The sequence below is a fragment of the Rattus rattus genome, chromosome 2 (assembly GCF_011064425.1).
Source record: "Rattus rattus isolate New Zealand chromosome 2, Rrattus_CSIRO_v1, whole genome shotgun sequence".
NCBI lineage: Eukaryota > Metazoa > Chordata > Mammalia > Rodentia > Muridae > Rattus > Rattus rattus.
This window is the reverse complement of record NC_046155.1, coordinates 179,323,689-179,349,574: the sequence shown is the minus strand read 5'-3', so window position 1 is coordinate 179,349,574 and position 25,886 is coordinate 179,323,689. Positions and strand designations below refer to the sequence as shown.

The 25,886-nt window shown below is 44.9% G+C and overlaps 1 long non-coding RNA gene and 1 other non-coding gene across 2 annotated transcripts in view; both read left to right on the top strand.

Moving 5' to 3' along the window:
• LOC116892718 overlaps positions 1-25,886 on the top strand; it is a 196,999-nt gene that overhangs the window by 25,039 nt on the left and 146,074 nt on the right. The window lies entirely within an intron of this gene.
• On the top strand, positions 18,080-18,213 carry LOC116895073. The gene has a single exon (XR_004387242.1). It is a non-coding gene; the product is annotated as a small nucleolar RNA SNORA40 (small nucleolar RNA).

Genomic DNA, 25,886 nt, shown 5'->3' with positions numbered 1-25,886 from the left:
GGTTTTATGAATTGAAGCTCATCCTCCCGACTGGGTGTTAAAACCTTAGTGCTGAGGTTATCAACATTGTTTTTTTATATTGGATCCCTTTCAGGAAAGGGAACCAGAGTCTCCCACGTCATGTTATCGTGTTCTCTCTCATTCTCTCTCTCTCTCTCTCTCTCTCTCTCTCTCTCTGCTTTTTTTTTTGAGACAGGGTTTCTTTGTGTAGCCCTGGCTATCCCAGAACTCACTCTGTAGACCAGGCTAGCTTCTAACTGAAGAGTTCTGCCTGGCTCTGCTTCCAGAGTGCTGGGATTAAAGGCATGTGCAGGCTGCCCATGTGGCTTCTGAACCCACCTTGAAACCCACTCTCTTCTGACCTCCTAAGTATTATTTCCACCTGCTCCTGGAGGATGAATCTGATATCTTAATTTCTGGTACAAACACAATCAATCTCATCACTCTTCCCCCTAAGTAAAACTATCAAGCTGGTGCTGGCAAGGCAGCCCAGTGGGTAGCGGCACCTGTGATCCTCTTACCTCGGCTTACGTTACTATTTTTCATGCCGGCCAAGCCCCTCCAACCCCCAAATGTATGTCAACCAGAAATCGACATCAGGAGTCTTCTTTTACTTTGAGACAGGGTCTCTCATCGAGTCTGGACTTCACTCCTTCAATTAGACTAGCTGGCCCTTTAACCTCGGGGATCTTTCCGCCTCTGTCTCTAGTTCTGAGATCCAGTACAGCTTTGTCACCATAGCTGACTGTTGTATGTGGATGCTGGGGCCTTGAACTCAGGTCCTCATGTAAAGTAAGACCATCCAAGCCATCTCCCCAACCCTTCCCCTGACTTTTGAACCATTTAGAACTTCTATGGAGTCCCACAAAGGACAAATAAAAACAAAAACAAAAACAAAAAAATCTACTTTCCAAACTTAATGTCTTTCCTGCTAGAAAGGGGACATTTTACCTCCTTCCAGAATTGAAGTGGCCATCAGACTCTGATTTTGCTCTTGCAGAGTACTTAATATCCACACATTCTTAATCATAGTTCATCTTAGGGACCCAGGGCAGGAACATGGACGTTGTCCCTGACACACCTGGTATGTCCCGTCTGTCACCAGGCTCCCTGGTGCTGTCTCCTAAAATAATTTGTTCCTCATCCCTCACCTCACTATTTCCAGTATGGTGAAGGCCACCACACCCTCAGCTTGGACTCCTGCCATGTGTCCTATCCTCTGGCATTTGTACCCTTAATCCATTCCCCATGACCTTTCTGAAATAAAAATCTACATTATATCCTACGAAGGTCTCAGAGGTGCTTTACATGAAAGCCCAGTTTGTCATAACACCTCAGGAGAAACGAGGAGGGTTTTTGAAGCACAGAAGGACATTTGACTTAAAAATGGTTCTACCTGAATACTTCTGTGAGCTACATTCTTTTTTTTTTTTTTTTTTTTTTTTTTTTTTTTGAGCTGGGGACCAACCTGAGCCTTGCGCTTGCTGGCAAGCGCCTACCACTGAGCTAAATCCCCAACCCCTGTGAGCTACATTCTTATTGGCTCATGAAACACTTAAAACAGACAAGCAAACAAATGACTACCACTGTGTATTTGTGTATGTGTTTGCATATTTGTACTTTGATACAGATAGATATAAGGTCATAGTAGTGAATGTTGAAAAAAATTAACTTGAGTTTATTTCTTTCAAAAATTAGTTACATTTTCATTTATTGTGTGCATGGTATGGGGAGGACGTGCATGCCATGGCCTGTACATGGAGGTCAGAGGACAGTGCGTAGGAGTGGGCTTTCTTCTTCTACCCTGTTGCTTCGGGGGTTTAAACTCCAGTCATCTGGCTTGGTGGCAGGCTCCTTCCCCCACTGAGCCATCTCAGCATGCCAGTGAAAATATTTATGTTGCTTGGGGTATAGTTTGGAATCTAGTTCAGTGGGTCTGACTTGGGACCGTTTTCTCTGCTGACCACCGTAAGATGGATAGCCTTCGTGTTACAACATGACGGGAGACTATCAGCTTCCCGAAATGGGCAAACGATTTGGTAAGAACAAGGAAAATCAGTAACAGGGGTGGTCTCTTGCTGATTGGAAACTTTGCATCTCTGGAATACTTAAGAAACACTGTGGGCAGCTCTTGGAAGCAGAACTATCTTCCCCTCCCATCTACACACCTAGCCCTGCATAGTAGGTAGCAAGGGAGACATGTCTCAGTCCCAACCTGGCATTTAGCTCGGAAGTAAAGGGACCAGGCTGAGGTGAGGATGTTGGCCGGAAGGCTCTTGTAGACGCAGTTCCATGTGCACTGGACTGTTTGGGACCTTTGCTTGGGGATCATGTACCTCAGCCTTAAGATTCCTCCCCCACATCTCCACATTTCTTTCATTTCTTAAAGTTCATTTTAAATTGTTGTAATGTACTTGTGTCTATTCTTTGACCATTTCATACGTGTATACAGCAGATCTTGATCACATCCATCTTCTACTTCCAGCTCCCACTCTCCCTAGATGTCCTCTTGTCTCACACACACAGATCTCCCTCCTACTTTCATGTCCTTTTTAAAAGATTCATACACTGAGTTCAGTTATTACTACCCATGTTCTTATGGGTTGGGAGCAGACACTGAGCAATACTGCACCCTCAAAGAGAATCGACTGTCCCTTTCGCAGCAGCCACCTACTGCCAGGAGGTTCTCAGTGAGGGCTGGGGTCTTGGGAATATCCTCTCCCTCTGTGTGGGAATTCTGAGTGGTTTGGTGTTGGTCAGATCTTGTGCAGGTACCCACAGCGGCTGTGAGTTCACAAGTGCAACAGCCATGCCACGTCCAGAAGACAGCACTTCACATTCCTCTCCGCCTTCTGGCTCTTAACATTCTTTCCACCTCTTCTCAGAGATGTTCCCTTGACCTTTGCAGGAGGAGGTTGATAGAGTAGTCCCATTTAGGGCTCTACCCCCACATCTCCATATTTGCCTAAGAAGGCTGACCACCAACTTCTCATGTTAAGTCTGTGTCTGTCCTCATCACCATGCCCTTGTGGCCAATATGTCTCCCGAGGCATCTGATGTCATTTTATTTCCTATATGTTCTCCCTGTCTATCACAGCATAGCCTGGCCATCATACACACACACACACACAATATACAAGCACACATACTCAAATACACACACAAACACACATGTTCTCACATACATACACACTCACATAGACATATACACATTAATATACACATATTACATATATATATTCATATATACATATACATACACATAGATATAGACATACATGCATACATGTATATACAGTACATACATATACATGCACTCACATAGACATATACACATTAATATACACATATAGACATATTACATACATGTACATACATGTACACACAGACACATATACATATATTCATGCAGATATAGACACAGATATGTGTGCATACATATATACGTATACACTCACATACACAAACATACACACATACTCATACATATGTGCACACATTTATATACACGTACATATATACATGTAAACTCACATACACATGGACATACACATAATACATGCTACACACATGAACATATACATATACACATACACTCACATACACAGTGATCATAAAGAATGTCCAGCTATAATTACTGCCTTTTGCCCAAAGCCCTGTATGGCTGTGCACCTCCATCAGAACGAAGTCTAAGTAGCCAACTCAACCTCTGAGGGTCTCCTCACTTCCTTCCTGGATCTCTGTGTGTTGATGGTCATAGCTCTGTGTCAACTTCTGACATCACCTCTGAAGAGCTGGCTGCATTGTCGCCACCATAGCTGTACACGCACTCCTAACCTCACATTTTCTCTTTGCTTGGCTATGGTCAGGTCTACCTGCTGCCACTCCATTGAGAGCCCTCTCGTCAAGGTCAACAGTCACCGCCATGTTGTCACACACACTGTCTTTCTCTCCATGGATCACCAAACTTACCAGAACTAGTCAGTCACTTTGCCTATCCATGCCTTTTATTTTCTTTCTTCTACTTTTTTTTTCCTTTGCTTTTGTTTGTTTGGGTTGGTTGGTTTGGTTTGGTTTGGTTTGGTTTGACTTTGGTTTTGGGTTTTGAGAGAATCTGTCAAGTCACTTCCGGGTCACACCAGATTCTTCTGGGCCAGAAGTATGTTTAACTCCAAACAGAAGGGCTCTAGTGTTCCTAGAAAACCACCCGTAGGGGTTGGGGATTTGGCTCAGTGGTAGAGTGCTTGCCTAGGAAGCATAAGGCCCTGGGTTCGGTCCCCAGCTCCAAAAAAAAAATTAAAAAAAAAAAAAAAAAAAAAAAGTACTTTTTGCCTAGAAAACTACCCGTAATTGTAGGCTGTGAAGGATTGATGGCTCCAGATTTACCTGTATGAGCTCATCCTTACAGATCTGTTCATTCATATGTATGTATGTGTATGTACGTATGTGTATGTATGTACACATGCACACAATAAATAACTGAACATAATCTTAAAATTAAAAATAAGTAAAAGTTAAAATTGGTCATTTGCACATCCTTGACCTATCCTCATGCAAACTTCCCAACAAGGCACACATGGTGAAATAGTGATCATTCCCACATGTATGGAATGTCAACTGTAGGCCATTAGTATATATTTAAATAAGTAATTCACCACACTTGTCTCAGTCCACTGACAGTGTATTAGGGCCACAGTTACCTGAAAAACAGTATGTCAAGAGTAAGAAAGTTCCTGTGAGCTAAGACTAAGCTGTATTGGTTCATAGCCAGGGAAGGAAATCGCTATCAGAATCAGATACAACTCCGTTCAGCTGATCAATGACGGCTCGCCTCAGTGGACACGCTTCTGCAAGCCAAACAATTGCTTTGCTTTGGAGAGCCGGGCCCATCAAAGATGGACTCAGTCTGATAAACACGCCTCTGCATGCCAACCAATCCAGCGGGGTCTCACTCCAGAGACCACACTTCTGCAGATGACGTTAATGTCAATCCTTTTCTGTCTTTGAAAGCTGGACAGCACCTGTCCTCTGCTGCCCCCAGACCCTCCACAGAACAGTACCACGCTTCAGAGAGACTCCTGATTAGCCTAGCTCTCTCTTGAGGGAAGAAATAAATCGAGTATTGTCTTTTTGTATTTTAGATAGCTAGCTGGATTCATTGGTTTGAGTCACCAGCCCAGGGTGCTAGCAGATGTAGTGACTTAAGCAGCAGAAATCGTTTTTCTAGAGGCTACAATTTCCAAGATCCAGGTGCTGATGCGAGTCTAGAAGGCAGATGCTAAGGTTTCCAGGTGTTCCAGGTGCCTGTTTATAATGAGGTATTGAGACAGGTGGGTCATTACTGGGAAGAGGAGAGCTTTTTAGGACAGAGGTCAAGGGGAGGGGAGAAGTGAGTCAAGCCCGCCTGGTGGCTTGGTTCCCAGAGGGCAAGAATGGAGACAAGGGAAGCAGTGAGGTCTGCAATGACTTTTTATGGGTCATTAACATACTACCCACCCCACTGGGTTCCTTTAATTCAGGCTTTTCAGAGCTTGTTTGCATGAAGCCCAGGTGAAGCTGCCGCTTTCCCCCCTTTTCCGCACTCAGGGCCTTTTGTATGTTAATTTCTTTCTTTTGAAAGTGTTTTAGGAGTTTTGAGGAGTGAGAACTGAATTTACATTTCCACCCCTCCCCCTTCCCACATCCAGTTCCTCCTGTGCCTTCTTCCCAGTCCCAATCAAATGCATGGCCTCTTATTTCATTGTTTTGCGCGCGCACACACACACACACACACACACACACACACACACACACACACACCCCTCCTGTTAAGTCTTTTAGTGTTGCTCATATGTGTACGTGTTCAGGGCTGACTGCTTGGGAGTGGATGATCTGTCAGGGGATTCTCCATGTCTCTGTACTCATTAATTGCCTGTAGCTCTGCTTATAGAGGTGGGGCCTTGTGAGGTTCCCCCCATCATTGTCATGTCAACTAGTGGTATCTATGCTGGTCTTGTTCAGGCAACGATATTGTTGAGCGTTCACGGGTGAAGTTTCCCTGTCATCGTACAGAAAACACTATCTCAGAGCCCATGTCCTGGTCTTCTGGTTCTTGCAATGTTCCTACCTGATAGAGCCTTCTTTGTTAATCTCTACTCTCCCCCCTCAATCAGTTGGTTCTTTCGAAGTTTTCTCATGACTTTCAGGTGCCTATCCTCTTGTCAGATCATATGCTCCTCTGCGTGTGACTGAGTCACACTCTTTTCTTCTTGTGAGGATGTTAGTCATAGTAGCTTAGCATTCACCCTGAACTCCATTTTTCTAAGAGACCCTAGTTCTAACTATAGTCACATTCTGAGTGGATGAGGAATTCAGTGTATGAATTTGGCGAGCGATTAGTCATCTCACCATGCTCCGACAAAGTAAATGCACTATGTGAAGGTTTGGAGATAAAAGTCCCCTGAAAAAGGCTTTTATGTATGAATGGCTTGGTACCCAGCCAGTGGCTATAGAGAGATGACTGATCATGAATGTTGTCTTCGTTTCCTTTCCCATTGCGTGATAAAATACACTAACAAGAGTAACTTAAAGGAGAACGGGTTTATTTGATTCACAGTTTCAGTTACAGTCTAAGCCAAGGACAGTGGTGCACACCTTTAATCTCTCAGCACTTGAGAGGCAAAGGCAGGTAGATCTCTGTGAGTTTGAGGCCAGCCTGGTGTACGCAGTGAGTTCCAGGACAGCCAAAGCTACATAGTGAGAACTTGTCTTCTTGAAAAACTAACAAACAGGTCACAGCCCATCATTTTGGGAGGGCGAGGAGGTAGGAATGTGAAGCATCACTTCATATCTCCAGTCAAGAGCAGAGAGCATGAATTATCCTGTACTTGTCTGTGCTCAGCTTACTCCCCCTTTTTCATTCATCCCAGACACAGCTCAGGCAACGGTGCCTTCCACATTCAGGATGGGACTTCCCATCTCAGTGGACCAAACCCAGAAAATCCCTAGGGCTGAAGAGATCACTTCACTATGCTAAAGGCACATAGTTTTCTTGCAGAGTACCTAGGTCTAGTTCCTAGCACCCACATTGTGTAGTTCATAACCATCTGTAACTCCAGTTGCTAGAGTATCCAACTCCTCAGGCATGTATGTGCATGCGCATGCGCACACACACGCGCACGCACATACACACACATACAAACATATACTCATATACCTATAAACACATTTTTGTTTTTTTTTTTTAAGAAAAGAAGGCTGTAGAAATGGTTCCGTAGTTAAGAGAGTGTTCTGTTCCTCTAAAAGATCTGAGTTCAGTTCCTAACAACCATATCAGTGTCTCACAACCACCTGTAATTTCAACGTCAGTGGGCTTGAACCTCTTCATGCACCTGTATTCATACAATCAACCCCCTACACACACACACAAATATTAAAAATAATAAAACAATTTTGAAATGTAAGAAACAATAATGACGACCTAGTGGCTTAAAATAATTAGCCCTATTACCTCCTGCCACTTCCTCTTAAACACAATTTTTATTAGTTCTTACATATGTCTTTTAAAAGTACACACACACACACACACACACACACACACACACACACACACCAATAATTCTTTTTTGGTTGGTCTAGAATAGGCTATATAGACCTGGCTGGCCTTGAACTCCCAGAGATCCACCTGCCTCTGCCTCTTGAAGGCTGGGTTTAAAGGCAAGTGCCACTATACTTGGCATTCATGTCACTTTTGTAGTTCAGGAAGTCAGTAATGATCTGGCCAGATAATTCTGGCTCAGAGTTCCTTAAGTCTGTAAAGAGTTTGACCCCACCCCACCACCCCACCCCACCCCCGCGCTTTTGCCTATAGTCTTGAGTATGATGGGAAGAGCCACATCCCAGATGGCTCACCATAGAGCTAGTAATTAGATGCTGATGTTGGCAGGAAGTCTAGGTTCCTCACTGCAGTCCCTTCTTCAATAGGAGGTGAGGATCACTGAGGTGGATCACTAGGAAGTCAGAAATGGCAAAGAGATAGACCTGTTGACTCTTCTTCCAAGGCCTGTAAAAGAGAATCCAGTCCTGGAGCTTTCCTGGCCTCCCATGGAACTGTGAAATGATAAATTAACATTAAAAAAATTTTCTGAGAAAGGGTCTCATTATGTAGCCCTGGCTGCCCTAGAACTTGCGATGTAAAATTATGTGCCGTTGTGCCTGGCTATGACCTTCCCACCTGCCACCCCCCACCCCTCATCCTCCACCCCAACCCAGAAACAGGGTTTCTTTGTGTAGCCTTGGCTGTCCTGGATCTATCTCTGTAGACCATGCTTGCCTCAAACTCACAGAGATCCACTGATGTCTGCCTCCCAAGTGCTGGAATTAAAGACTTGTATCACCACCACAGGGCTTGAACTTTTTTAAGATATACACTTTATGATTAATTTGTTAGCCATCAATGGAGAATGATTGTCAGAATGGACCATGGAATCTAAATTAGATAAAGAAGGATAAAGTCAGGTATGGGGAATAAATATATAAATTGGGAGGGGACCCTTAGGACAGGGGCTATCCATGAGAGCAAACTCTTTTTGATGTTACAATTTCTAACATCATACAGTTTCTAATAAGATAAGGTCCAGAATATTAATAGCAAGATAATAGGTGATAGCTACGCAGTGATAGATATATAGATTGATGGTGACTAGTAGGTGATGAAGAGATAGATGGATGGTAGATTGATAAATAGCTGGCAAGATAATCGCTGGATGTTAAATTATAGATACAAAGATGATAAGTGGTAGATAGATGACAGGATGGATAGATGGGAGATAAATAGATAACAGATGAGGGGTTGGGGATTTAGCTCAGTGGTAGAGCGCTTGCCTAGCGAGCGCAAGGCCCTGGGTTCGGTCCCCAGCTCCGAAAAAAAAGAAAAGAAAAAAAAAATAGATAACAGATGAATAGATAATAGATAGATGATGATAGATTAGAGAGATAGATGATAGATAATAGATAGATAGATAGATAGATAGATAGATAGATAGATGGATGGATAGATAGACAGAGCAAAAATAATTTTAAGCCTTGAAAGAGTTACCCCAGGGCTGAGTTTGGCAGAGTTCTTACCCAGCATGCACAAGGCCCTGGGTTCATCCTGAAGCACTGCACAAAGCTGGTGTATAGTGTGCCCCTGTGATCCTAGCACTAAGGGGGCTAAGGCAGGAGGATCAGACGTTCAAGTTATCCTCACCTATGTGTAGAAAGCTCAAGACCAGTCTGGGTTACACGAGAGCCTGTTTCTAAGATACACAAATAAACTGTACAGGTCAGTATGGCTTCCGTTTGTTTGTCTACTCGACACAAGCTAGAGTCATCTTTGAGTACGTCATCCTTGAGGAAGAAGAACACCAGTTGAGAGAATGTCCACATCAGATTGGCTTGTAGGCAAGTCTGTGAAGGCATTTTCTTGATTTGATGATTGATGCAGAAGGGCCCAGCCCACTGTAAATGGTGCCATCCCTGGGCAGGTGACCCTTGGTTAAATAACAAAGCAGGCACAGGAGCAAACACAGGAGCTGTGTTCCTTCGTGGTTTCTGATTCAGTTCCTGCCTCAAGAGTTTTCTGGCCTTGTGTTCCTCCCTTGCCTTCCCTTCTAATTGAACTCTAATCTATAAACTGAGATAAACTCAGTCCCTGGCTGTGGCCTCTATCACAATAGAAACCAAACTAAGCTAGAATATAAATAAATAAGCAAGACGTGTTTGTTTAAAAAAAAACACCAAACACCCCCCCAAAGAAAACAAACAAACGAAACCAATAGTCACCCAGGCTTGGATAACTATTCAGTGGGTAAAATGCTTATCTTGGAAGCATGTGGACCCGAGTTTAATCCCCAATATCACATAAAGCAGAGGGACAGGACAGTGGTGGAAGCTCATAACATCAGTTCTGAGTTCATGGAAACAGCAGACTCCCAGGGGCTCCCTGGCCAGCCACCCTAGCCAGACTAGTGAGTTCAGGTAAACGTGAGGAAACCCTGTCTTAAAAAAGCAAAGTGAGATGCATGGCCCCTGAGAAATCATATCCCAGGCTGACCTCGGTCTCTACACACATATGTGGACACACATACATACAAATACGTGTGTGTACACACACATACATATATAAAAATAGTTGTCTACATATTGTCTGATGATAGAGGTGATTATCTTAATCTTTTTCAAAAATCTTCAACTATTCATTCCCATTGATTAAATATTTTCTATCTTAGTGATTGTCCATGAGAAAGGAAACAAAACACCACGAAACAATTTTATAAAAATATTTTCATTCAAGGGCCAGTGAGTGGCTCAGCAGGTAAAGGCATTTGCTGCCAAGCCTGAGGACCTGAAGCCAATCCCCAGGACATACGTGGTGGGTAGAATGAAGGAATTGACTCCCAAAAGTTGTCTTTTGAACTCCATATATGCACCGTGCCCCTTCATAAGAAATAAATAATGTAATAAAATGTTATAAATGGACAAAGGATTCTCCAGTTCTCTTTACATTGAACAAAAACAATAGGTTAAGTAACTGAGCTGTGGTGGCACACGCCTTTAATCCCAGCACTCAGGAGGCAGAGGCAGGAGGATTTCTGTAGCTTCGAGGCCAGCCAAGTCTAAATAGCAAGTTCCAGGACAGCCAAGGCTACAGAGAGAAACCCTGACTCGAAAAACCAAACCAAACCAAACAAAACAAAACAATAGCAATGACAATATCCTGGCTAAATATTTAATAATAGTTGACCAGTAAATATGTTTTAATATCTATGATATGCAATTCTAGAGATGGTATCTCTAAATAATGTCTGATCAGAGTAGAAGCCATGCTGGTAAGGTAACTTATGGGGTTGGAGGATGGGAACAGTAAAAACATATGGAATATGAAAACTGCATTAAGATAGTGTGATTTGTACTTCCTTTCTGTGACCCTATACTTAAAACAAAATTCTCCGTGTTTCCAGTCATTCACTTGAGAACTGATGAAAAACATAGTATTCTTGAATTTTCATTTTTTATGAATAGATCTTCATGGGAAAGAATGAATGAAAAGCCCCAGTTTACCTGCTTGTGGATACTTCTTTTTTCTTTCTTTCTTCTTTGATATCTGCCCCCTCCCTCCGTGATTTCCAACATAGCTACAAAGAGCATACGCTCCTTTTATTGTGAAAAGACTTTAAAGAAAATTCTTTAAAAGAGAGGACTGGAGGGGGGTGGGGTAGAACACCCCAGATGATGTACACGCCTAAAGCCAGAGCAACTGTGGAAGCTTAAGTCTGGGCTGGGTTACCTCAGCTCTGCCTCTAGCTCTCTCCACCCCCATAGCTGTCATCGGATCCAAGGACACATCTGCTGGCTCAGCACATGGAGAAAACTCGCCTCACCCTCCTCTAGCTCTGGGATAAACTTGCCCAGCCACTGCCAACTATTTCTATCTAAACATGGTCTCCGTTTGCTCCAGCAGCAAAGGCTGTCAGTCAGCCACTGGGTACAAGAGGTGGGAAATGGGGAGGCTCTAATAATTCCATCAGAAACCTATGTTTTTGTTCATACAATTTTAACCTTTTTTTCATGGGTATGTATGGTGTGCATGTGTGTGTATGCACACATGTTTGCATGTGTGTGAGTGCACGTACACAGACATGCACGGGGGCCTGAGTTTAGACAGAGTCTCTTAATCAAAGCCAGAACTCACTTGTATAGCTAGACTTTCTAGCCAGCTTGCTCTGGGGTTCCCAGTCTCCACCTTCGGAGGCTGGAAATACAGGCAGGCTCCCTGGGCCACCCAGCGTTTACATGGGTTTCTGAGGATCCCAACTGTAGTCCTCATACTTTCAATGGCAAGCACTTGAATGGACTAGCCATCTTGCCAGTCCCAAGTCTTTACATTTTTGACAATCCCATGTCACCCATTATCTTCTCTTATGTCTCTCCCACCCCTAATGACACCCTCCTCTATCCCCTCCTCTACTTCCTCTTCCTTCTCCTTTCTTCTCCTCTTCCTCTTTCTCCACCTTCCTCCTCTCCCCCTCTTCCTCCTCCTCCTCTTCCTCTTCCTCCTCCTTCCTCCTCTCTTCCCTCTTCCTGTTTCTCCTCCTCCCACTCTTCCTCTTTTTCCTCCTCTTCCTCCTCCTCTCGATCCTCTTCCTTCACTTCCTCATCATCATCTTCCTTTTCCTGTTCCTTTTTCCTCTTCCTCTTCCTCCTTTTCCTCCTCTTCCTCCTCCTCCTCTTCTTTTTCTTTCCAAGTCCCCTCCAACTTTCATGACTTTGCTTTTTTGTTTGTGCAGGTAGCCACATCTGCTGTGTGTCCATGATTGCATGCCATGTCCAGAAGACGGTGTTTCATGTCGCACCTTCCCATCCTGCCATCAGCCCTACGTCCTACACAGTAACTCAGCTGTTTCCTGTACAGGTCTCTCCCATGCCCCTTCATCTCCATGTCTCCATGGCTGTACCTGTGTTCCTGGTCACCCCGTGTCTCCCTCACTCCCCGACCCACGTGGCCTCTGATCAACTCAGCATTTGCAGCCACAGGGATCTTCTCAAGAGGAAAATTGGAGGGAATCACCTCCTCGCTCGAAACTGGCCAGTGCCCATTAGGCTGAAGACCTCAGCATTCGCCTGACCATCTAGTAGGCCATCAACCTCCCCTGTTTCCGGTTCCCTGACATCAGTTTATTTCATCTTCCTAAGCCCTGATGGAATGGATATCGTAAGAGTTCCTGTCTCAATCAAAGTGCTTGCTTCAGAATCATGAGAGCATGAGTTCAATCCCCAGCAACATGTTAATAACAAACAAACAAACAGACCAACAAAAGCCAAGGCGGGTACTGCATACTTGTAACCCCAGTGCTGGTGAAATGGAGCAGTAGGGATCTTTGGCTAGGTAGCCTAACCTATTTGTTGAGTTCCAGGCCAGTGGGAGACCCTGTGTTTTGTTCTCTCTTACCTTTTAAGGTGAATAGTGACTGAGAATAACATCTGAGTATGCCCTTTGGCTTCTATGTACATATACACACAAGGGCACCCTCAGCTCTCCTGCCCCTATATACAGACACAGAGATTGTATCTTGAAGGAGACAGTCTGCACAGAGTCTTAGCAGAGGAATCTTCCAAGGACTGGTTTGTAAGCAGAGTTCAAAGTTTCCAGAATTCCAGGCACTATGCTTGGGCAATAGCCATTTGCAAAAACAAGTTCTTGGTTGTGCATATCCAGGAGTTCCACTCTGGACATAGACCCCAAAGAAATGAAATCCAGATCTTGAAAATGTTCTCATGCTTGCATTCATACAAACATTGTGTATGCCAATCTAGGGGCAGAAGAGACCCAAGTGTTTATCAATTCATGAACAAATAAACAAAATGTGGCATGCCCATTAAGTGGGAGACTATTCAGTCACAAAAAGGGAGAAAATTCTGATACATGCTCTATGTGTAAAAGCCTAGGACATTAAGCTAGGTAGGAAAGGAGCAGACACCAAAATGACAAATGCTATGTGGTTCCAGTTGGTTTTGGCAGTCAAATCTGTGGTTGTAGAAATAAGGATGGTGGTTCCAGGTGTTCCTCTAGCAGCTGCTACCTCTTCCTCCTCCTCCCTCCTTCCCTCCCTCCTCTCCTCATTTCCTCCTCATCCTCTTCCTCTTCCTCCCTCTTCCTCCTCCTCCTCCTCCTCTTCCTCCTCTTCCTCCTCCTCTTCCTCTTCCTCCTCATCTTCATTTCCTCCTCATTTTCCTCCTCCTCCTCTTCCTCTCCCCCCCCCTCCCCCTCTCCTTCCCCCTCCCCCTCTCCCCCTCCCCCTCCTCCCTCTCCCCCCCCTCCCCTCCCTCCCCCTCCTCCTCCCTCTTCCCTCCCTCTTCCCCTCCTCCTCCCTTTCCCTCCTCCCTCTTTCCTCCTCCTCTTCCCTCCTCCCTTTCCTCTTCCTCCTCATCCTCCCTCCTCATTTTCCTCCTCCTCCTCTTCCTCCTCCTCTTTCCTCCTCCTCCTCCTTTCTTCCTCTTTTCCTCTTCCTCCTCCTTTCCTCTTCCTCTTCCTCCTCCCTCATTTCCTCCTCATTTCCTCCTCCTCCTCTTCCTCCCTCCTCCTCCTCCTCTTCTTCCTCTTTCCTCTTCCTCTTCCTCTTCCTCCTCCTCCTCTTCCTCCTCTATTTCCTCTTCCTCCTCCTCTTCTGCTTCTTTTCTTTTAACTCATTTATTTATTATTGTGTGTGTGTGTGTGGCTACGTGTGTGTCTTGGCCCACGTATAGAAATGAGAGGACGACTTTCAGGAGTTGCTTCTTCCCTTCTACCATGTACGTCCCAGGGATTGAACTTAGGTCCTCAGGCTTGGTAGCAAGCTCCTGTACCATCTGACCCATCTCACTGGCCCTGCAGCCATCCTCACCCATTGGCGATGCTGCATGGTTGTCTCAGATTGCAATTTTGTAAGGATTAATGGCGTCAGATGCCTTTGCATGGTTTTGTTGGCCATTTTACATCTTTGGAGAAACAGTAATTGAATCTCTTTTCCGTTTTTGAGAAATAAAACCAGGTTGTTTTTAAAGATTTATTGTGAGTGTTCTGGTTGCATCTGTGTCTGTGTACCACATATGTGCCTGGTGCCCATGGAGGACGGAAGAGGGTGATAGGTGCCCTAGAACTGGGGTTGCTGGTGGTTGTAAACCACCACTTGGGTGCTGGGGACCGATCTCCAGTCCTCTGGAAGAGAAGTCAGTGTCTTCACTGCCAAGCCATCTCTTCTTCCACAAGACCTTTCACCTTCAAATTGTTGAGTTCTTGGAGTTTCCTTATATATTTAAACTGCAGTGCTTTATGAGGTACTGCCCCTCATTTTATAGATTGCCAATTTAAAATGCTGTTTATTTCATTCATCATGTATGTGTGTATGTGTATGGCACACACTGGAGCTTGCCGTGGAACCCGTGTGGAGGACACCTTTGGGATGTGTTTCTCTCCTTCCATCATGTGAGCAGAACCCAATCTCACTGCTCCCCTAAACTGCCTTTGCAGTCTGTCAATCATCCCATCCTCTGGCCATAGAAGTTTTAAGATTGACCTGATTCTGTTTGTCTATATTGTCTGTTTTCCCATTTCTTCTATATGTTTTCATTGGCACATGTGTGAGCATGGTATCACCTAACTCCATTCATTTTCTTTTTAATTTTATTTTTTTTGCAGTACTGAGGATTGAACCCAGGGCCTTGTGCATGCTAGGTGAGTGCTCTACCAACTGTGCTCCAGCCTCAGATCCCTATTCACTTTTTAAATTTCCTTGCCTTGATTGCCAGTATCTGGTTCCTTACTCTATCACTTCCAGGTAAAGAGCCTGACTCTTCTATGGTGATGTATGGGCACTGGGATAGGGTCTCACCAAGTCACCCATGCTGGCCTGGAACTCATAGTCCTCTTAACTCAGTCCCCGGAGTGCTGGGCCTATGACCACCCCCAGGAGGCAGGGGCATGACTCTGTGTCTTCCCTGATCCCTGCGTATAAGCCGTGCCTGACCACAGGCCTGCAGAGCATTTGTTCAGTGACTGAGTACTCCACTGCTAGTGTTTGACAAGGTTAGATTTAGAGTTTACACCTGACCATCCCTGGGCCGTGTGCCACAGGATTCTGCCATTGAACAGCAGGAAGAGAGGGATGAGGTTTTCAGGAGAGGAGCTACCTGCCATCCCATAATATGGCACTCAAGGGATGAGCTGACACTGTTGATGCCTGCAGGGAGTTTTGCAGTGGAGCAGGGACTAAGGAGTTTTTGTGTTCTTTCTTCCTGAGATGGGACTGTCAGAGGTAGCATGAACCCAACGCTTTTAAGGAATGCTGAGGACCATCAGTGGGAGGAGCAGAAGGGCTTGGCTTTATTTCCGCCTTTTTGCTACTGCAGGAGGCACGTTTTTGAGACTCACTTCTCCAGAAGAGCATGGGAGCAGAACCCACACCCTCAGCTATCAATATGTTCATGAATATAAAAATATGACCAGGGTCCACACCTTCCCTTTGCAGGATATTGCCAAACATTCCAGGTTTTATCAGACTTTCATGGAGTTCCAGAAACCTCTGGGTTGGTCCATGGACGTCTGTGCAAAATCTTTTATTAGCGAGAACCTACTACCCCCACACCTGACATATCTGATCACCTTCCTTATCCCACCCAGTGACGTCTCAACTCCCTGCCCTGTGTCCAGCAAGACTGCTGGGTCAGAGTGGAGAGAATTCAGCTCATCCTTATGTTTCCATGGGGACCTTTCCTTCCTATGGACCTGATCCTGATTCTTGCTGATAGACAACCAGCTTGCCCACACTGTGTTTGGAATTAGACTGTATCTTCACCCCTTAATCTCCATAGGAAAACCCAAGGCTGGTGACATGGCTCAGCTGGGTAAGGGTGATGGTGGCCAAGCATGATGACTTGAATTTAGTCCCTGATACTGGGCATTCTTTCCATCATGGGAAGGAGAGGGCTGACTCCTGCAAGTTGTCTTTTGATCTCCACAAGTGCACATCCCCCTTCCTGCAAAATAAATAACCTAATGTAATTTAAGAAGATGAAGACGGAAAAAACACTGTCAAGGTCCTTATATCTATCGGGACAGTCCTCAATAAAATTTTTCTTACACAGTCCGTCTCTAACAATTCAGTGTGTTGTTTTTTTTTTTTTTTCTTTAACAGTATTGAAATTTATTTTTCTTCTCTTCCCTAGCCAGACAGCAGCATTCCCTAAACCCTCTTGGTATAGAAATATAGTTCTTGGGTGGCAGGCCCAAGGACTCAGCTCCCCCTCCCCTTCGGCTGGGGTCAGGGAAATGAGCCTTCTTCCTGGCCCTTGCTGGGGCCTCCCGCTGGCAGCTGGAGGGATTAAGGAAAAGAGGCTCCTGGCGTCCCTGAGTCTGGAGTGGCTGCCCAGGATGTCCCAGGAGAGGCGAGTGGGCCAGAGGGCTGGAGGCTCCCAAATCAATCAGAGGTCTGAAGGTCACTGAATGGCGACCTTTGAATCAGGATCCGGGTAACCCGGAGGCTTGTACGCACTCTGAGGGGGCGGAGCAGGAAGGCAGATGTTTGAATGCAATTCTTTTGGAAGAGAGGTGTTCACTCGCAACAGTCCTTCCAAACACCTTACAAAAAGCTCCCTCTTTCTACCCTTATCTCGGCAGCACTGCCGTCTGGGGGCTGAGAAAAGCTTCTAGCAGCCCCCATTTAGCTTCCTTTCTGAAAGCATTTAGCCGCCTCAGGTATAAACGTTGCAAGGAGTGAAAATTGCCCACAATTGCCTAGGAGGCTTAGCCATTTTAATACAGCAGGTAATGAGGGACATATGGAAGGGCCAACAAAATGGCTTAGCAGGAAGCAGTCTTGCCCTCAAGCCTGATTGCCTGAACTTAAGCCCCAGGAAGACACCTGTGGAGCTTGGAGGACAGAAGTCAGGACAGGAATTACTGGTTCAGAAGTCAGTTCTCCTCCACCCTGAGAATCCTTAGTCCTGGGGTTTCTCAGCTTCTCAGGCTAGGCCACAAATGCTCTGGTGTGTGCTCCCATATACATACATAGGACATATAAATGTAATTTTAAATTGTCAAGGGATATATCGGAAATAATGTCTTCTATTTTCCTCAACTTTAACTTTTAAGAGTAGGAGAACCAGATGTCACATACTTTGACTGAGAGGTGGTTGTATAACCAGTCCCAACTCAATATTGTATTGTTTGCCACCAACCAGGTGCTTCTCTGCTGACTTAGTCCCCACTAACAGCAGTACACCAGCCTACGGTGAAATGGAGGTGAAGTCAGACCTGATGGACAATCTACAATAAGATCATTTATATTGTACATCCTAATATGTTGATACTGAGGTGGCAAGACAGTCACTTGGTAAGAGTGCTCACTATGCCAGAAAGTTCTTATGCACTGTCTGAGGCAACAGGAAATGGCCTGGCCAAGCCTATCTTGTCTTGTCTACATCTGGGACCTTCCAACAGCACTTTGCTAGGCAAGATGTCTTAGCTCCTCTGAGATCCAAGACCACTCTATGCTCAAGGGTATTGTTCTATAGTTCGTGTGTGTGTGTGTGTGTGTGTGTGTGTTGACTTGGTTGATACACAAAGACACAAAAGAAACAGTTGCAAAAGTAAATCCTCACTCACAACTCATAACTTACTGTTCAATGTGAGTTTTGATACACGTGAGAAGGGATATGCTCAGTGATGATGGCATTGATAACAAGGCTAGCTCTAAGAATTCTAAGTTGATCATGTGAATGCAGAGATATTGAGCAAACTAAAATAAGTTGGGTCAGCACTTTAATTTTAATGTAGATTAGTGATTCTCAACCTGTGGGTGGAAACTCCTTTAGGGTGATATATTAGATATCCTGCATATTAGACACTTAATTACAATTCATAACAGTACCAAAATTACGTTATGAAGTAGCAATGAAATGACCTTATGGTTGAGGATCATCACAACATGAGGAACTCTATTAAAGGGTTGTAGCGTTAGGAAGGCTGAGATATATAGAATTCCATTCCTTTGTTTTGCTAACCACTATATTACATTGCTTTACTAATTGTGTTTGCGTGTGTGTGTGTGTGTGTGTGTGTGTGTACATGTGCCTGGGTGGAAGTCAGAAGACAGCTTGCTGGAGTTGACTCTCCCTACCCACCAACTCATCAGGGATGGTAGCAAGCACCATGCTCACATCTCTCTCTCTTGCCTTTGTCTTTGTTGCTGTTGTGGTAGTGGTATGGTTTTTCTCTAAGACAGTGCCTGGCTGTGCACTTTAGGCTATCCTGGAACTCACCAGGGAACCCTGGGCTGGTGTCCTGGAGCCTCAGACTTTCTGCCACTCCTTGCCAAACGCCAAGGCTTAGAGTGTTTGACATCACAGCAAGCTCTGAGTTTCTTTCAAATGAGTGGATGAAGATTCAGATGCTGTATTGGCAGGTTTCAGTCAAGTGACATAGCCAGGCTGTAGAACTTGGGCACTAATTGCCAGGCCTGGTATCTTTATTAATCCCCTCCTTGCTTGCTTTCTTAGGACTTGCTTTAGGCCTTCCATATGACCCAGCTACACCACTCTGTTCAAATACTCACGCAAAGGACTTCAAGTCAATATTTCACACGGATACTTGCATATCAAGATTTTTTTCAGCACTGTTCACGATAACTAAGATATAGGAACCAGCCTAGGTGTCCATGAACAGAAATAGGGATACAGAAAATGGGAGCTATCAATCTATCATGTACCTATCTACCTCTCTATGCACATACGTACATAGGTGTGTGAATAATTTTCCATAAAGAAAAATAGTTATGTTAGTTGTCAGAAAGTGAGTGCATTTTAAAAACAGGATTCTTAAAGTTCAGTTTTTAATTATTCTACAAGACATTAGGTTTCATTTTGGATTTTCAAACAAAATTTTCTTTTGTTGATATTCCTCCCCGGCCCTTCTCATCATCCCCCATCTTCTCCTGTATCCTTCCACCCTCAGTCACCCCCTTTCCTCTTTCACGTCACAAGCATCCTGTTGTCCTGACACCCTACTTGTTCACCTCCTCTTTCGCCCCTGTCCTGGCCTCTGTTCTAATCCTATAGTCTATAGCCACACTCACACACACTCCCGTGTACACAGAACGCCGTCACAAGCCAGCATCCACATACAAGATTAGCGAGAGATAAGTCAGGCTCAGAAAGACTCGTATGGTTTTTCCTTGCATGAAGTTCCTAGATTTTACATAGATAGGTACAGATCATGTATGTATATGTAACATGAAGGTGGAAATGAAGGTATGGGGGACAAAGGGGACTAATCCACAGAGGTGAGTAAGGATAGTGTGCACAGCATACAACATATACGTTTTTGAAAAATAAATAAATAAATAAATAAATAAGAAAATTTAAAAACAAAATGGCCTCCAAAGACCACTAAACACTTGAGAGTGTAGGCCATACCGGCATGCATTTCCTTAAATGTCTTTTTATCTCCTAGGCTTTCCCTGCCTGAGAGCCATTACCTCTACGAATATGTTTAAATGTGAATTTTAAAATGGCATATACTTATTTATGAATATGTGTGCTGTGCATATGTGTATGCATACAGGAGTGTGTGCTTGTGCATTTGCATGTGCATGTGCATGTGCCACAGCATACATGCAGAAGTCAGGAGACAGTTTGCACAAGTCAGTTCTTTCCGTCCACCATGTAGATCCCAGGCATCAAATTCAGGTCCTCAGGCATCTCCAGCTTGGTGAGAATCGCCTTCCTTTATTCTGTTAGCCAGCTCACTTTTCCCTGTTTCCATATTTGTGGAGCTTTTTCTGCTTGTTGGTGCACATGTGTTTCTCTATGATACACAAGTGACAGTTTGTGAAATTTCAAGCAACATGTCCAGGAAAGAGATATTGCATGGAAAAGTGAAAGAGACAAGAACAAACCATCTCAAAATGTACCACGCTGGCCTGTCAGCTGTTTCAGGCTGAAACTCCCAGAGGAACTGTAGCCACAGGAAGGTTCATTCAGCCTGTCTCTCCCAGGAGCAACAGGCCATAAAGATCCTTTCACACATGAAGGCTGGGACAGAGCCTTGATGACCACAGGCGGGTGACTGGGTTGCCCTGAACCTGTGTAAACACCCTGAAGTAGCCCTTATCTCCCCCCAGCCTGACAGCACCATATATCTCCTAGCGACAGCCTGGAGTTTACTCCCCCAGTCAGAGACCCATCTGTCTTGTCATTCCTTCTCAAACATATTGCTCTTTGTCTAAAATGTGTAGAGGCGCCCTGCTTCTCACATCAGATGCTGATGAAAACCCCCGTGGATGTATAAAATTAATGCAAGTTTAATGTTTTTCTCCTCTGACTTATCTCTTATATTAGTTGGGTTCCTCAATTGGACTAAACAACTAAGTTAAGAAAATACACACTCTTCTGTCTTTCTGTTTCTCTGTCTCTTTGTTTATCTCTATCTCTGTCTGTCTCTGTCTTTTACACACACACACACACACACACACACACACACACACACACACACCAGTGATGCAGGTGTGTTGTGTGAACATATATTTCCCCAACTTGATGAGCTAAGGACTTAACTGGATTGACTTACAGAGGAATGAGTTGGGGTTATTTGCGAGAGGGTTGTATGACACGCCCCTTAGTAGCAGTATCAGCATGAAGTCTTATCACAGCAATGGTGACAATTTTCCCATAGCTGTACAGACAACATCCTTTTAGTTCCTTCACTTGGTTGTACTCCTCCCAAGACACTCAGACCATGTGCATTCTAGGGAAGAGTGCCATGCCAGGGAAGTGGGGCAGGAAAGAGTGGCTGGTCCCTCTCTCAGGAACCACTCAACAGGCCCCCATGTTGTTGAAGGTCTCTTGTAATAGTTAAGAATCGCTAAGTTGCAAGGAAGAGAAACCATCTCAGATAGTTTCATCCACCAGGACAGCAAGATGGACTAACCTCATCACAATGCTACATTTTTTTTTTAAAGTATGGTCTTATAGCCCAGGCTGACCTCAAACTCACAATGTAGCCAAGGAAACTTAGAAGTCCTGTTCTTCTTGCCTCTACCTTCCCAGTGCTGGAATTTCAGAAATGTGCTACTCGCTCACATGTTCATGTGGCACTAGGAATTGAACCCAGAACTTCCTGTGTGCTAGGTAAGTTCTCTACCAATGGACCCACATCTCCACCCTGTAGTGTCCTCTGCTTTTTTTCCTCAGTTGAACTCAGCTGGGATCCCCTCAGCTCACAGCAGGGTGACCCCTGGGAGGTCCAGCTTCACAATCTGTGATGGTTAGTGCTAACATGAAGAACTGTCTAGATCAGGTAGGCCTCTGGATGTGTCTGTGGACAATTGCCTTGATTCTGTCATTGGTATGAGAGCACTAACAGTAGGTGGGACCACTCTTTGTGTCTGGGTCCTGGACTGTATAGGAGGGGAGAAAGTGAATACCAGCTCGAAGGCATTAACTCATCCCTCTCTGATTATCATGTGACCAGCTGTTTCAAGTTCCTGCCTCATTGGCTTCCTACTATGATGGATTGTTGCCTGGAGTAGTGAGCTAAACTAAATGCTTTCTTTCCTAAATTACTTCTGTCAGGGTATTTTATCATAGCCAAAGAAATTAAAGCAAAACATAACCCTGTTAGAATCCAGAGCAGACTGCTGCACCCACCACCAACCGCACAGAAGCCACACCCCTCTGGGAGATACTGACAGGCCTCTATTGAGAACACCCTCTGAGAAGCTGACAGAGTTCCAGATGCCCACAACTCTAGCCACAGAAGTAAGCTTTCATCAAAGGAGGAATAGGGGTATTGACATATCCTGCTTCCTGCTCTCTCTGGGAGCATGTCTATGAACCCCCAACTTATTCCTAAGAAAACCCCCCTCCAACTCTGCTACAAAGGCCTGATTTCCTCTTCAGAATTTCCACTATGCCTTCCCTTAGTGGCACTGGGGCCGGAACTGTATTTATCTGTCTGTCTGCCCGTGTCATTAACACCTCTTCCAACAAACTTCTTAGCCCCTAACAATCATTGTCAGTGTCCCCTTGAGAACTTTCACACCTCAGCAAGAAACATAGGTAGGGCTCTGGTGACCTTGGCTGGATCATGGTGTGAGCATCCCATTCTTAGATTCAGCTAAGGACTCAGCTCGGCTGAGCTTCAGGAAATGAGAGCCAGGGAAGAAACTATCTCAGAGGAAAGCCACTAAGCATTTGGCAAGAGAAGAGGACATATGGTGTGGGATACGTCGTAGCTATTATAAGGAAGGCCTGCTGGGGTATTCAGATGGTGAGATACTCCTATCGGCTCAATTCAGCCCCATCATCGTGTTTTCCCTCTTCTCTCTGATATTTTTGGTGGCACGGCAAATATTTTCTGCCTGCCTCTTTCTATGAAACACTCAGCAAAAGTGGGAGGTGAGTCGCAGCTTGTACTTATTTGGGCTTTCCAAACGCGTGGCACAGTTTTGTGTGCTTTGCATCAACTCTCCTACTTGGTCCTCGCCCTCCCCACTTCCCCCATCCTGGAAGGCCTTTTACATGTTTAGTATCACTCTCATTTTACCCACGAAGACACTGAGGACCAGAGGGGGCACATGGCATGCCTTGGGCCCACTGCTAGTTGCCTGCAGGGCTAGAATTGGAGGGGAGTCTGGGTTGAGGCACAGATTCCGACCTCAGCTAACACCTGCTGTATTATGTCTCTGAAATTCGATTCATTTCAACAGCTTTCTCATGCAACCCGACGTCACGAGGTAGCCATGTCCCCTCATGAGTGGCTGTCTCAAATGGCAGCCGTCCGTGCATTAAAATCAATTTGTTCAGTACATAGGACACGCTTCCCAAGAATGTATGTCTTTCCCAACAGGTGGTCATGTAGGACTCTACATGACAAAATAAATGGCCCCAACAGATTTCACTGCAAGCTTCACCCTGCCAATGAAGGTTTTTGGTTAATACACATGGCCGCTGCATGGAACAGTAGGGGCCCCTGCTTGGCTCGAAGGACTAAGGATGACAGAGTGCTCAAACCAGTTTCAGTAAGGGTGTGTATTGGGGGGGAGAATTTCTTGGCTCCAGGAGCTGGCTGTCAGGGAGGAGAGGGGTGTAGCTGTCCTGGGGTGATGGAATGTAGCCAGCAGCTGTCTCTTCTCCATTTGAGCCTGTACACTGGCAGGGCACTGTCACGCAAAGCTTCCCCAGAAGAGCATAGTGGACCACTCTTCAGGTCATCTGTGTGTGTGAGAAAGGCCAACTTCCTTTGGGCCTAGAAGAATACCCCTAGCTGGCCTGCCGTGGGTCATGCACTCCCAAGTCATGGCTAGCCACATAGAGTATTTATCATCTTAGGCTGATCTGTGATGAGGATACAGGTGGGAGAGATAAGGTCCTGGCAAATCAGGAAGATGGCTAGTTTCTCTCAGGATTAGACAACATAAACGGAACTCAAACATCAAGTGCCTTCCAAACGCCTATGCTTCTTCCCCGAGTCAAACGCAGTTTCTCAAATATAGAAGCTTCTCCTTTCATGAACAGTAGTGAATGAATGCAGAGACTCACAACTGCCCAAGATGCAGAAAATAAGAGAAGGACTCCATCTTAGGTGGCTTCTTCCCCCTCTCTAAGGCTCAGTGAACATTTCAGAAGAGGGAGGAGGGAAGCACATCTGAACTGAGAGATAGGAATAAATGGCTGTAAAATGCCATTCTCTGGAGTCCACACAACCACTGCAAACATTAACTCAAAGCAACTGTGGATACCTGCGCTCATCCCCCACAAGACCAACTCTGTTAACCATCAGTCATGGGGGGAGTAGCTTTTTAATGTAGAAATGACTATTGATAGACTCTGAGATGGGAGCAGGAATTACGATCTTTAGTTGTGTTTCCTCTGCTGAAGCCACCAGGTTCCAACACATAGCTCCAAACCTACAGCTCACACATGGCCCTGGTTAACCTCAGAGGGGCACAAAACAGCATAAACAGATATGAAGGTGAGAAATTTGTGGGGAGAGAGCAGGGTAGATAGGGTTGGTAGAAAGGTTGGGGTTACGAGTAGTCCACTTGCACTACATACATGTTCAAAAGTGCTTTATTTTCCTAACAGTGAAATCTACCTTCAGCATAAAATCTTATTCTTGTGGGGTCTGGTTAGGGGAGGGGAGAAGGGGATTAGGAGCTCCCCCAAGGAAGAGCTAAGGTTGTTGAGGCCCCAAGTGGAGCATAAGATTGCTAAAAGGGGTAATGGCGTGAGTATTTTGTGTTGAGGGTAGAAACATACAGAAGTCTAAGGGTCAGAGACAGAGACATCAAACATGTATTCCACCTAATGTGTGTAAACTATAGCGCTGGTTGTGAGGCAGGGCTCCAGAGGAAGCCACAAAGACCCTGGGGGTCCTGGTACATTTTAGGTGGGTATAATAATATAAAGTATTCACTTAAAAACAATATCATATCTGTTTATTTATTTTGTGTATATTGTCTAGGCGGATGAGTGCATCGGGAACTTGTGAAAGTCAGAAGGCAGCTCATGGCAGTCAGTTCTCCCTTTCCACCATGTAGGTACCAGGGGTTGAATTTAGGTCATCAGGCTTGGCAGCAAATGTCTTTATCTTTAGCCATCTCATTGGCTACTGGTGTTTTAAAGACTCACAACATCATGTTGCACTTTTTTTTTGTTTTTGTTTTTTTTTTGTTTTTTTTTTTTCTGGAGCTGGGGACTGAACCCAGGGCCTTGCGCTTGCTAGACAAGCGCTCTACCACTGAGCTAAATCCCCAACCCCCATGTTGCACTTTTGAAGACAACCTCAACTTCCCTACCTCTGTATGTAGCTTCTCTTCCCAGCTTCTCCTGTAATGGTCATTAGATCCTCAGAAGTCACTATAACTGTTTTGGGGATGAGACATGTGACCTAGTTTGGGCCAATGAAGAGTATCCCTGGGAATATTTCCTTGGATGTGCTTGGGGCAATTCCTAGTAGTGAATGAGAGATCTCTGCTGAACTTCTTGAGGAGTCCATGTGCAGCTATATCTGTAGCAAACTGCCTCTGGGCTTCTCTGTTGTGTTTCAGTAATCTCTGTCTCTCTGTCTCTTTCAGTCTCTGTCTCGGTGTCCTTGTGTCTCTGTGCCTCTGTTTCTGGGTGTGTGTGTGTGTTTATTTTAGCAATTAGAGATTCAATGTCATAGAAGAAATGGCTCCAGAAGATGGAAGGTTAGGCTTGTGTTTTGGAAGTCTATCTTTCCTGAGATTGAAGGAAGAGGGAGGGGAGCTTAAGAAAATAGCAGTTCGAGACAGAACTCGAGGTGGAGTGAACTAGCCATGTAATGGGGGAGATGTGTCACTATAAAAAGT